Raw genomic sequence first — 12922 nt, 5'->3', positions numbered from 1 at the left:
AAACTCAACACTGTAGTAAATGCTACTTATTTGTTACAAAATAATAGGTGTTTTTATCTAATTCAATTAAAAAACTTTAAGATGTAAAAACTAAAAAAAAATGATTAAAAACCGCCTTTACCACTAAAAAGTTTTAAAGTTTTTAATTAAACTTAGTATGTTTTGCAATTTCTAAGTTTTATATAATTTTTTTATTTATTTAGAAGTAAAACACTGTAGAAGTTACAGTTAAAAACAGGTTATATAACAACGCCTAGCTACTTTTTAAACTAATAAAGTGTAATAAAAGTTTTACAATATTTATCTGATTGTTTTAAATTATGAAATTATATTCGTAAACATAATCAAACTGACTACAGAAATTTATCTACTGTAAGTTACGCTATTAAAGCTTTTAACGTTCGGGAGTAAATAAGAATTCAACCTAGTTTTGCTCAAAAACATTCAAAATAGCAAAATGCAACAAGTAAGGTTTATACAGATTGTTTTTTTATTTTATCATTTACTGTATCACAATTGGCTGTGATTTTTCTTCAATAACTTTGTTGCACTTTCTTTTTACTTAGATTATTATAATTACCTAGAAACTAGACTTTAAAAATTATAAGAATAAATTTGATTGGTTCTAAACGGCTAAAATACATTGTTTAAAAAATAGTTCTCTATCAAACCTAACATTTTAGTTTTTTGGCTTTAATTAAAGTTATAACCTTTTATTTAGCGTTTAGTTTTCAAGCTTTTATATAGTCACCTACAAAAAAGCATTGTGACCACGAGTATTAGTTTTATTCAGATTCATGAATAACACATATATAATTGTTAAAAACTACCTATAATTGCCATGTAAAATTTAATCCTTAAACAACAAATATATAGGTAAATCAAACTTGGTAACTATATAAAAATGATTTTTTTTTTGATAAAGTTTGTTAACACAGCAAATTGAAAATACTTGTTTGCCTCTTTTCTAGGAAAACCACAGTATACAAGGTACATAGCTTATTTTTGTAGAATATTTTCTTATAATAATTGCTTAGTAACACTTACAAATATAAAAGCTTGTCAAAGTTTGAAAACGAGTGTTCTTCTAACTAAGTTTAAAAGCAGTTCTATTTATCTTAAAACGTAGTAGTTAGTTTTTAAAGTTCCAACGGCTAAAACGTTTAGTATGATACTAATCTTTTACAAAAATTTACGCAGAAGTTTGTTTTATGCTCACAAATAATCATACTTAGTAAACACACTTTTGCCTAAGTAATACCCAAACAATTAAATGTAAATTAATGACGTTTGCTGTCTAGTTTACTTTTATTTTTAGTTTAGCACGCAAATTTTTTTAAATTTAATATTATAAAACAAATAAAGCTGTTAAAAATTTTAACTACATTAAGATTGCTTTGAAAATGTTAAACATACGTTTTAGATTTTATTACTACTTATACGTTATCAAAGTATAAAAACAAATACGCTACGACAATTATTAAACGCTTTTTATTTTTTTTTATGTGTTTACTGATCACATTGAAGCATTCTTTCTTTAATTAAAAAAAAATCTTTTATATACAAATAACAACTTATTGACTAACTAAAAACGTTTTTACTTTATAAATACTTTAATCTTTGTAAAAACTATAAAGACCATAAATCGTATATGTTAATGATTTATAACAGTTAATCATTATGATTGACATGTTTGAAAGATTAAGAATTTTTCATTCAAAACACTACACACTATTAAAACACAAATTTAACTAAAATTTAAGGTTAATAGCAAAAAGGTAAGAATTTATTTTCAAGTAAAACTTTGCATTAACTTAACTTTACCATTAAGTTAGTTTGCTTGGCAAAATATATGTTAATGTTGTTTTTTTTTTTGAATTTAAATTAAATTAAAAACTTATAAAAAAAATAGTTCAAAATAATTTAATTTGTGATAAGTTTGCAATACTTCTTTTTCAAAAATATTTATTGAACATATTTCAACTTTTTTTGTTAAAAAAACCATATTTTATACTAATTGTAAAATAATTATAATAATAATAATGATAGTAATTATTAACAAAAGCTATAAAAATTTGCAAAAATCTTAAACTTTCGAGTGTAAACAAGATAAAAGAATCTGCACAAATGTTTAACTTTTGGATGTAAACAAAGCTTAACAATCAGATTAAGTTTGTAAGTGTTTGTTTTCACCTTTCAAGCCAAGGAATCGGTAAACATGTACACAAAAAAATCAGTATGTAAAGTGATTGACAGTACTGTTTCAGACTTTAAATAATTTAACTAAGTTTAAATGTAATTTAAAATTAGCATCAAAAGAATTTAACTTAATCAAAGTATAAATCTCAATATAAACGCGTAATTGTGTTATTAAACTTTTTACACTTTAATCGCGTTTGTAGACAAGAGATTAGTTAGATTTGTAAAACAGAGTTTTGTAAAACTTTTATGCAACGCATCCGTTTTACCAAAACAGCTTTACATGTCTAAACCTTTCTAATGTTCTTTGTATTGCTTGCTAGCAAAGCTACTTTACTAGTATAGCATTTTACAGCTGAATTACATTTAATCTTATCTAGTTTTACCTGAGTATTAATAAATTTTCGTTAAATTTTGGTTTTAAAATGATGATAAAGTGTAAATCATCAGAAAACCCTATAATACATTTTGATCACTTTAAAAGTGTAATCGCTCGTTAACTTCGGTACAAAATATTTACTTTTACATCTAACTAAACCTTACACAATTTGAACAAAGTGATCGAAAGATTAAACTATGATTCGAACTAGCGGCAACCTTTCCGCAGAAGAAACAAAGGTTATTGGATATACATAAAAATAACAAATACAAAATAAGAAATAAATATTAATTGGCACACTTATTACTTGGTAGAAAATTCAAATAGTTTACATTATATTTTTACTAATACCTTTATTTTCAAAATTTTTCTTAGGTTCTAAAATAAGTGAAACTTGTTAAAAGCAATATATATCTATTTTTAAGTTATGTTAAGATAAAATCTTTTTAAATATCATTATTTTGATGAATTTGGTTATCAAAATTTTAAGATTTTGAATAGCCCTTAATTTAATTTAGTTTGTCAAAATCTATGTCAGAATTTAAGGTTCTAAATCATTAAGTTATTTAGATAAATATACTGGTAAAAAGACTATAATCAAGTTTTATAGCAAAGGCTTTAGTTGTGTTTAAGCTTAACGTGATAACCGAAATTGAAAACATTGCACACTTTAATTACAAAACTAATAAAATAAAAAGGGTTTTGGTTTTATCTCATTTTTTAGTACCAATTAGAACTATTAACATGCTAACACTAAATTAACCTAAATATGTTTAACTTGGAATAAAGTAATTAACTATTCATCAATCAAGATATACTTATTAATATTTGAATTACTTTGATCTTTAAATAATGTGTTTAAACATTTTTTAACATAAATAACTACTATTATAAAATAGTTTAAAGGTTTTTAGGTTATAAAAAAATCTCCTGTTTTTATACTAAATTATTACATGTTAAACAATTCTAGAATTATGTTTATTATGCAATAAAAAAGTCTTAAAAAGTTTGGCATCATAATTTTAAACAGTTTTTGTATAATAAATGTATGACTTTCTATAAATAGATAGTTTATCAACTTTAAATAGTATTGTTTTTAAATTTTGCTATTTTTTGTAATTACTTCAAATTTTTATTTTCAGTAACAAATTCATCATTTTTATACTACCAACATGTTGTAAACTAATTCTTATCTGTGTTTTATGCTTCATTCTATTCGCAAATTAATGTATTCTATTGTATGTAAAAAAATTTTACAAGAAAATAGATTTGTTCAGCGTATCTTTAAAATCCTTGTTGAATCTATCAGATAATCTAAACGACACTTTAGTATACATATCGTTGTATAACAAACAACCTTACAAAAAAGTGCAAATTTTTAGTCATATTGTTTATAACAAACTGTTATTGTTTAGCTATCGGTTAACTTTTTGCCAACAATGCAATAATGCGTTTTTAATGTTACCCGCAGTTTAATTTTGATTTTACACTATCAAAAACTCTTCAACCTAGTCAACTACATACTGATACATAAAGTAGTCAAATCAAGGACTATATTTTGTTCCATGATCTAACAGATAATCTAGCAAATTTTAAAGCCTAAATTTTAACTTTATTTATCTGAAGGTGTGTCAATAAATTCATTAAACAGTAAAAATAAATGATTAGTATCTCCGAAAATTTTTTGTCAAATTTTTAGACTACGTTATATAACATAATTAAAACTTAAAGAAGTATAAACAGATAGTATCTTTAATTCTCTTTATAATCTGATAACCACTTTGCTGTGATAAGCTAACGAAAAAAGTATGTGTGTGCTTTTTTTATAACTTATAAATGTTAGAATTAAAAAATTTATATTGAATAACTGACATGTGCTTGAAAATGTTTATCGATTGCGTGTAAGCATAAGATTTACAATTTACTATTAATTCTTAATTCAAAAAAGATAACTTTTATACAAAATGAACTTCTTGAAAATTTCAAAATTATGTTGAATATTTTTTAGTTTTTATTTTATTATCTTTTGCAATAAATGTAATATTTTTCTAGTTCTCTTCTCATTCTTATTGATGAGTTTTTAAAAATAAATTTCTATCAAAATAAGTTAAAATGAAATAAATTATACGCAAATTATTTTTTACTAAATTAGATATAATTAGTTTAATCTTTCCTGAATTTAGTTATACTCCACAACTAAATTTTACACTTTCATTAACATAACAATCAAAAAAATCTGTAAATAAAATATTTAAATACTTTGAAAACATCGAACTATTTTATTCGTATTAAATGTTTGAAAACAAATAAAAACGGCGTTTAAGTTTAAGTTTGAAATGTCCGTTTAAGTTTATTAACTTAATCTCTATGTTTTTTTAAATAAGTCAATTTATTATGTAGGTCGCACAAACTGTTTTTTTTTTCGGAATTTAAAACTTTTAATTAGATATAGTTTTAAACTATACAAAATTGAATAGGGTGCAAAAATAAATAATGTCAATCAATTAATTTTACTTTATTTTTTGTCAACAACATGCATAGGTAAAAAAAAACTTAAGTTAATTCATAGTATTAGTTTAATACTTGCAAGGTCTTTTTATTTATTTTAATGAAGCTTTTTAGGCTTAATAATAATTACAGTCACTTTTTATTGGGCATATTAGCTAATAAAAACTGTACACACAAAGTTATAAAACCATTTAAAAATAATACAAGTTGTCAGTCTTATTGTTTTTAAGCATATTTCTTATAAAATTATTAAATCAGCAAACAGAACTTGACAGGTTATACTTTCTTAGTAAAGGAGTCAAATTTTGTTTGTTTAACTTAGTAGATAAAGGTATACTGAAATTTATCTATATACAATTTTTTTCAAGAATTAATTGCTTTGAATTTCAACTTATGTTGTACTTTGTATACTAAAGACTACTAAAAAAATACTTTTGAGTAAACTTAAATGTAATTAAATTGCCTGGTGCATACATTTTCGTCTTAGTTATACGGTATAAAACTTTATCTTCCAAAAGTTTTTATAATGCAAAAGTTAATAAGATGTTATAAAATTAAATTAAATATTTAAGTAAAGTAAAAGTCTTTTTTCAAACGAAAACATAACTCTACAAAGTTTTTTAGATTTTACACAAAACGTTTTATACCCTTATTAAAATTGACAATATAATTATCGATACATTGGCGAAAATTAGTTGTAACCAGGGGCGTCGCGTGGGGTGTTGCACTGCCGCAACTGCACCACCTTCAAATTTCGTAAGAAAAAAAATAAGTATCTATAACGTTTTCGTTATTTTTTAGAACGAAATCTCTTTTAAAACTCCAATTTTGAAAACGACCATTTTGCCCACTTCACTGCCGCAAACTCTTAGCTGACTGCCGCAAATGTTCTCAAAAAAGCAAAATTTCTTCAAGAATTACCGCAAAATCAATATCTTGCGGTAAGTAAGTTAAGTTGAAAATTCCCTAAAACAGGACTTGCTTAAGTATCATCTACAAGCTATTGTAAACATAAATTAAAAACAAAGCTAAGCTACTGCAAAGTGCAAAGGATTAAACTTAAGTTTATGTACCCACATGATTTTTTAATTTAAGAGATCACTTCTATTAAAACGAAACAATAAAAGAACAAAACTTGTCATAAATTACATATCTTGAAAAAAATAGATAAAATACCTAAATAACCAAAGTCTTAAAAATTTGATTTTTTATTTTAATCTTCATACATAAACTTAACTATAACTGATTATTGTTATCGTAAAGTTAGTAAAATATTTAATTAAATTATATTTAAATGTAAAATTTGAGTTCTTAAAAAAATGTTAAGAAGTTTATTATAGACTTCTAGTTTACTCTTACAGAAAAATAATTTAGATTCAATTAAATAAAAATTAGTATTATTGAAACATTCACATATTTAAATAAAGTAAATAGCCTTAACTTAGAAACTTTGATTACTTAAAGTAGTTTAACATTTTAGGAAAATTTAGTCTACTTAATATGACTTTTGGTTTAGTTTTTTCATAAACAAAGCAAAAATTTTAGATAAAATTGTTGAAACATGGTTGCCTTGCTTCATAATCAGGATTACTTAGAAATTAAAAAAAACTCAAGATGACCCAAGATAAATTAAAACAGGCCAAATTAGAAAAATATTCTTAATTAGAATATTTAGTTTTATACTCTGGAAATAACAAGCTTATTTAAAATTAAAAAATAGGTGTTTTACCCCTATGGCCACATGAAAACTAACTAACCAGTTTTTTTACTGCTATAATGGTTACATATTTATAATTTGTCTTTAAATTTATTTAAAAGTCAACAGCCTCACCAACCAAACTTAAAAAAGTTGAGCTCCTGAGAAAAATACTGTCATAAAAATGAAAAACAAATTAAATTTAAATAAAGAAAACATACCCTTAAAGAACTATTGAACTCCAACAAAAAACATTAAATTTAGAAAAAAAGTTAATAAAAATCTCAATGTTTGTAAAAAAAAATTGTGCAAAATAGTGAGGGGTAAGGGGGGGGATGTATAGGCTCTTTTTTTATGTTGTTCTTATTTTAACTTTTTCAGAAAGCTAATAGTTACTCTTTAATAAACTTGAAATTTCGAATTAAACTTTTAGATACAACTGGTCAAAGCCAGAGAGTACAATGATTTATTATACAAGGAGCAAACCAAAACAGCAAAAAAATACAATTTTACTAAAAACTATTCTCCATAATTTTTAAAGCAATTTTTATCAAACTTTTTCATCCTACTTTTTATAAAGTTTTATACTTTTGTTGAAGAGAAGTTTTAAATTTTTAAGTATCAATATATATTTTTATATATACAAAAAAAATTACTTTTGTTGTAACTTTTTATTTTCTTTGTGTTTTAAATATCTATTTTAGCAAATTGTTTTGTTTTATAAAAGAAACATCTAAAGATTTTGAGGCCAACATATAAAAAAAGATATGATTATAGTGATTTGATTTATTTGTTGTTTGAGTTTAAATTATATTAATAAGGATTCTTTTGTACCATTGACTGTGAATTACCAAATCTCAAAAATTAATATGAACTTTTTATATTGATAAAAGATGACTTATAGTTAAATTAAAACTGTATAAAATAATTTTAGTAAAATAATTCTTAAGTAGATGTTAAGGGCTTAAAAGGGGGATGGGTTATAACACTTTTTTTAACTCTGTTTTAGTTTGTGCCTCCCATAAGGAAACTTTTGTTGCCTTCGACTTTGACCGGCTATATCTAAATAAATATTTTAAATTTTAAAAATCTGTAAAAAGCATCTTGTTGCTTAGTAAAAACTACATAAAATAAGATCAAATTGTGAAAAAAGTGTTTCATCCCGACTCAAGGTCACTCAGGACAGTTTTTTGACTCAAAGAGTGGCAACCTTGTTTTTAGAGTGGCAACCTTGCTTTTATTTTTTTTAATATTGAAACTGTTTATTAGTTTACTCTATATAGCTAAAACATTTTTTTGTTGAACAAGGTAATTGCTATTTTTATGATTTTATAACTAGGAAAATGCAGAAAAATACTTGTGAAGTAAATTGGACAGTTTCTAAGCTTAAATCATGCCAGTTATCAGAGTCAACAGAGGAAATTATACCTGCAGTTGAAATTTTGTATAACATCATGCAATGCACAGACTTAACTGTTCAAAAAGTTAAACAACATTTGGAAGCATTTCAAGCTGCAGTCAACAGTATAAGAAATTCAAATAGTACAGAGAATGCTAAAAAAAGCCTTTCTTCTTCAGCAAAAGAAGTCTGCGATAGTTTCAGCTTTAACATCATTGAAAGGTTCAAGTTTTCAGGCCATTTAAGAATTTCGCAGTTATTTTTGGCAAAATATTTTACTGTTTATAAATCTTGTTTTCCTTTAAAGCTTATAGAAACAGTGAAGAAGTGTTATCCTGTAGTTGAATGTAAACAGTTAGAAAGAGAACTGAAAACATTTTATTCACGTACAGAAATGCATCAGGATGCTTTAGTGAAAATATTGTTATATCTTGAAGAACATAACCTGACTAAAATATTTAACGAGACTGCAAAGCTTCTTAGAATTTTGATAACTATTCCCATGACTAGTGTAGAAGCTAAACGAACATTTTCATCTTTGAAAAGGATAAAAACATTTTTGAGAAACACCATGGGTCAGTCAAGGATTAATTCTTTCAGTGTAATTTCAATTGGTAGGGACTTACATAAAAACTAGTTTCAAGGAAGAGGTGATGGAGAAGTTTATCAACCAAAAGGAGAGAAGAATGAATTTTAGTTACAAAGGTGAAAAGTAAGAGTTTAAGTATTTATGTTTGCAAAGTTAGAACTTCAGATTTATTTTTTAGGTATACATTCAGTAGTAACCATTTTCTGTACTAAAAAAGTTTAGTTTTTCTTTAAAAAGTTGTAATTTGTACATAAAATTTTCTTTGTTTGTAGACTTTTTAATTAATTTGCCAAGCTTCATTATGCATTCCTTTTTTGTTTAGTTAAGAATAAGTAAAAACATTTTTTTTAGTTTGGTATTTAATCCAATATTTTTCAAGTAAAGTTGAAGCTAAAATGAAATATTATTATACTTGCTGTGTTTTCTATTAAAATAAAAGTTTGTTATATCTAAACTGTAAGCTACTTTAAGTTTTAACTTTAGAGCCTTTTTAAAACTTAATATTATTTAGTTTGCTTGTTTTACTTTTGAGTTTTTTACTTAGTCAAACTTTTTTTTTATCTTAATTGTATTTTAAAATTCTTTAAAATTTCTTTACTGAGTAATGTAAGTTATTCTTTAAAAAAATTTCAATTTGTACACATTATTTTATTTCTTTGTAGACTTTTAAACTTACTTGCCAAGTATAAATAGGTTTTTTTTTAATTAAATATTAGTAGAATAATTATAAATAGTTTGATGTTTAATTAATTTAGTATTTTTTAACTAAAGTTGAGGCTAAAAGAAATATTATTGCATTTGCTGTATTTTCTTATTATAATATTAGTCTGTTTAATCTAAATTGTAAGTTAGAGACTTCGTAAAATTTGATATTTATGAGCTTGCTTATTTTACTTTTGTGTTTTCAACTTAGTAGTTAAGCTGTTTTTTTTTTTCAAACATCAACAGTTTTAATTAGTTATGACTTGATACTCGTTTATTTTTTTCATTATTTAGCAGTAAATAAGCAATTATTTTCTACTTAGTAAAATAAATTTTACTCAAAATAAACTTGCAGTTTGTACAAAACCTTTTTTTGTTTTGTTTGCAGACTTTTTAGTTTTCTTGCCAAGTCTAATAAGACATTTATTATTTTGTTAAGTTAAACATTAGTAAAATAACTATTCTTAGTATGATGGTTAATCAAATATTTTTTAAATAAAGTTGAGGCAAAAAAAGAACTAATAAAGTTGCTGTATTTTTCAATATAATAAAAAATTGTTTTGTCTAATTTTTTTCTACTGTTAGTTTAAACTTTAAAGCCTTCTTAGAAATTAATACTCATAAGTAAGCTAACATTTTTTGAGTCTTTTAAATTACTTAATTTTTTTTTTCTATTCCTATATTTACTTTAATTTTAAAAGTATATACCTTTTTTTAAAAGTTATTTTCTTAAAGAACTTTTTTTTTGAAAAAATAAATGTTTTATTTTTTAACAAAATTTCCCAAACTACATTAACAACTTAATGTAATTGTTATAGAAAAAGGTTTATTTAAGATAAAAAAGAGTTTTAAAGTAGGAGATTTTTTTAAATTTTGCACCACCTAAAAAAAATACCACGCGACGCCACTGGTTGTAACCAATTTTTTTTTGCGTTACTTATTTAATTCAAACTCAATCCCTAACTATAAATATTTATGCAATTTGTATAGATAATCACCTAATAATAACTTTAAAAGGGTTTATTTTGTTTACAAAACAAGAAAAGAATTTTATTGTTAGATGTTTAGTTGTTTTTTTTTTTTAGTGAAGCAATTAGTTTCTTTTTGATAGTTAAAATATAAGTTTCTTAGAACAAGTGTAAACTGCAAATACAAAAAATTATTTTAAAAAATGTAATTTATTAGAATTACTGTAATTATTTAGGAAAGATAAAAGAGTTTTCACAGTAAAAAAACTTAATTTTTTTTAAGTTTTAAATTATTCAAATATCCTCTTCAAATATTTTTTTATAAGTTTAATAATGTTTATATTATATACCACATAACTCTCTACTGAGTATTTAAGAAAATGGAAACATTTTTTTTTATCATAGAGCTTTTTATTTCATATTTCGTAAAAATTAGAACGATTTTTGCGTATAATCAACGCACGTAATTTTATTTTATAATAATATTTTTTTATTTTAAAAACTTTTAGTTATAAGACGAATTATTCACCTTTATAGTAGACTAATACTTAGTAAATAATCATTTTTACCTATTTTCATTTTTTTTCTTAACAACTTAATTTTTTTCGCTGTTAAAAACCAACGATAATTATGTTTTCTTATAAGTTAAAGTTATGTGTAGAACACCAAAAAATAAAATATAAAACTATTAATTCTAAGAACTAGGAAAAGTGTTTAATAGTAAAAACAGTATAAACTTGCCGTGAACATATCAAGTATTTTTCAAGATGAACTTTCTACTAATTTGTTAATCTCATTTTCGAAATATTATGCATTCTCATACAGCATGCAGTGATATTAAAAGCTGGTACTCAAACCAGTTTAATACGTTTTTTTTTAATAATACGTGCACGACTTAAATTGTTTTTGATTTTTATATAAAAAATTTTAACGTTGAATTTTTTATGTATGTAAAGTTTAAAAAAAAAGTATAGTTAAAAAACAAACGTTTTTTTTTTATCTTTCGTATTAATCTTGAAAAAAACTAAACATAAATAATACAAATTCAAAAATAGTAAGTTGTGTTTTAATCACAAATAAATTATTGTTTTATACAAGGTGTTATGTTTCTACAACAAAACTGTTGCATATGCTAATTATGCGTTAAAAGGTTGACTAACCGTTATTAAATTTAAGCTGATAACTATAAAAGTAATAACTTTTCTTATTTAATAAATTTACAAACCACCCAAAAGTAACAGCTATAATTAACATTTAGCTGTATTAAGTTTTATCAATAAAAGACATTGTGGTTTATAAATCAGCTTACTTCGAGAATGTGTTTCTCTAAATATTTTGTTTTTGAAGAAGTTTTATACTTTTTGTTTTGGTTTTTAATTCTTATCTAGCCTTTTATATTTTATTGACAATGTAGGTATTATAAATATTAAATAAAAAATGTTTTTACTTCAGGCTTTGTATAAAAATTAAATAAAATACTATCCTTTATGTAATCAAAATGTCATAAAGGTTGAAATGCAGTATATAATTTTTAAACGCTGGAAAAATATTTAAACTTTGTTTTTCCTTCAAGCAATTTACTTTATACATCCATAAATAACTTATAATTGTTATTAGATGACAAAATTGTTTTTTAAATATTTAAAGTTTTGTTTTTAATATTTTAATGTTTTTATACGTCTCAAGATTAATAATAAATCAAAACTTTGATAAAGTCTTACAAAACATACAGTATGTTTAGCGACTATTAATTTTTTGTTTAAATGACCAACTAAATAACTGTTAACATTATTCTTCAATGAGCTAATTACTGTTTTAAATTATAAATAGTATGTATTACTCTTTTTATATAGAAAACATTTAAATTTAAGTTCGCTTTTTTAACCTCAAGTTCAGCGTAAAACTTTCATATAGTTTATAAATACTTGTTTTTGTTTTAAGTCTTCATAAAACTTTACTATTATTTTTTTAGCCCTATTGTTAAAGTTATTAAATTGTAATTTATAATCTTACATAACAAGATTTCACTAATAAATTTAAATATTAACGCTGAGAAACTGTTTATGTTTATGTAAAGAGTTTTATAATTTTTGAAATAGTTTTACTATACTTTATAAGAGTGGTCAATAAACTGCGGCCTACTTTAATAATTTTTAAAACAAGTTTGACTCTTAGTTTCATTTTTAAAATCTGTTACAATGCCTGAATTAAAAAAAAGGTACTGATAGGTTGCTTTAAGTTTTCTTTTATAAAGCAAACTGTACTAGCTTTTACCTAGGATATATACACTATTCACTACTAAGTAGCATCGGTCTAATTTTATACAAAAACAACTAATGTAGCACTTGAATTTAAGACACTAAAAAAATATTTGGATACAATAAAATTAAACTTTATGGTACCAAAGGCATTGTAAAGTCTTCATTATATACCGAACAAATATTTACAAATACGACCAGTTTATAGTTTTTGTACAGTAAAG

Source organism: Thalia democratica, chromosome 3 (assembly GCF_965202585.1).
Source record: "Thalia democratica chromosome 3, ktThaDemo2.hap1.1, whole genome shotgun sequence".
NCBI lineage: Eukaryota > Metazoa > Chordata > Thaliacea > Salpida > Salpidae > Thalia > Thalia democratica.
This window is presented reverse-complemented; position numbering follows the sequence as displayed.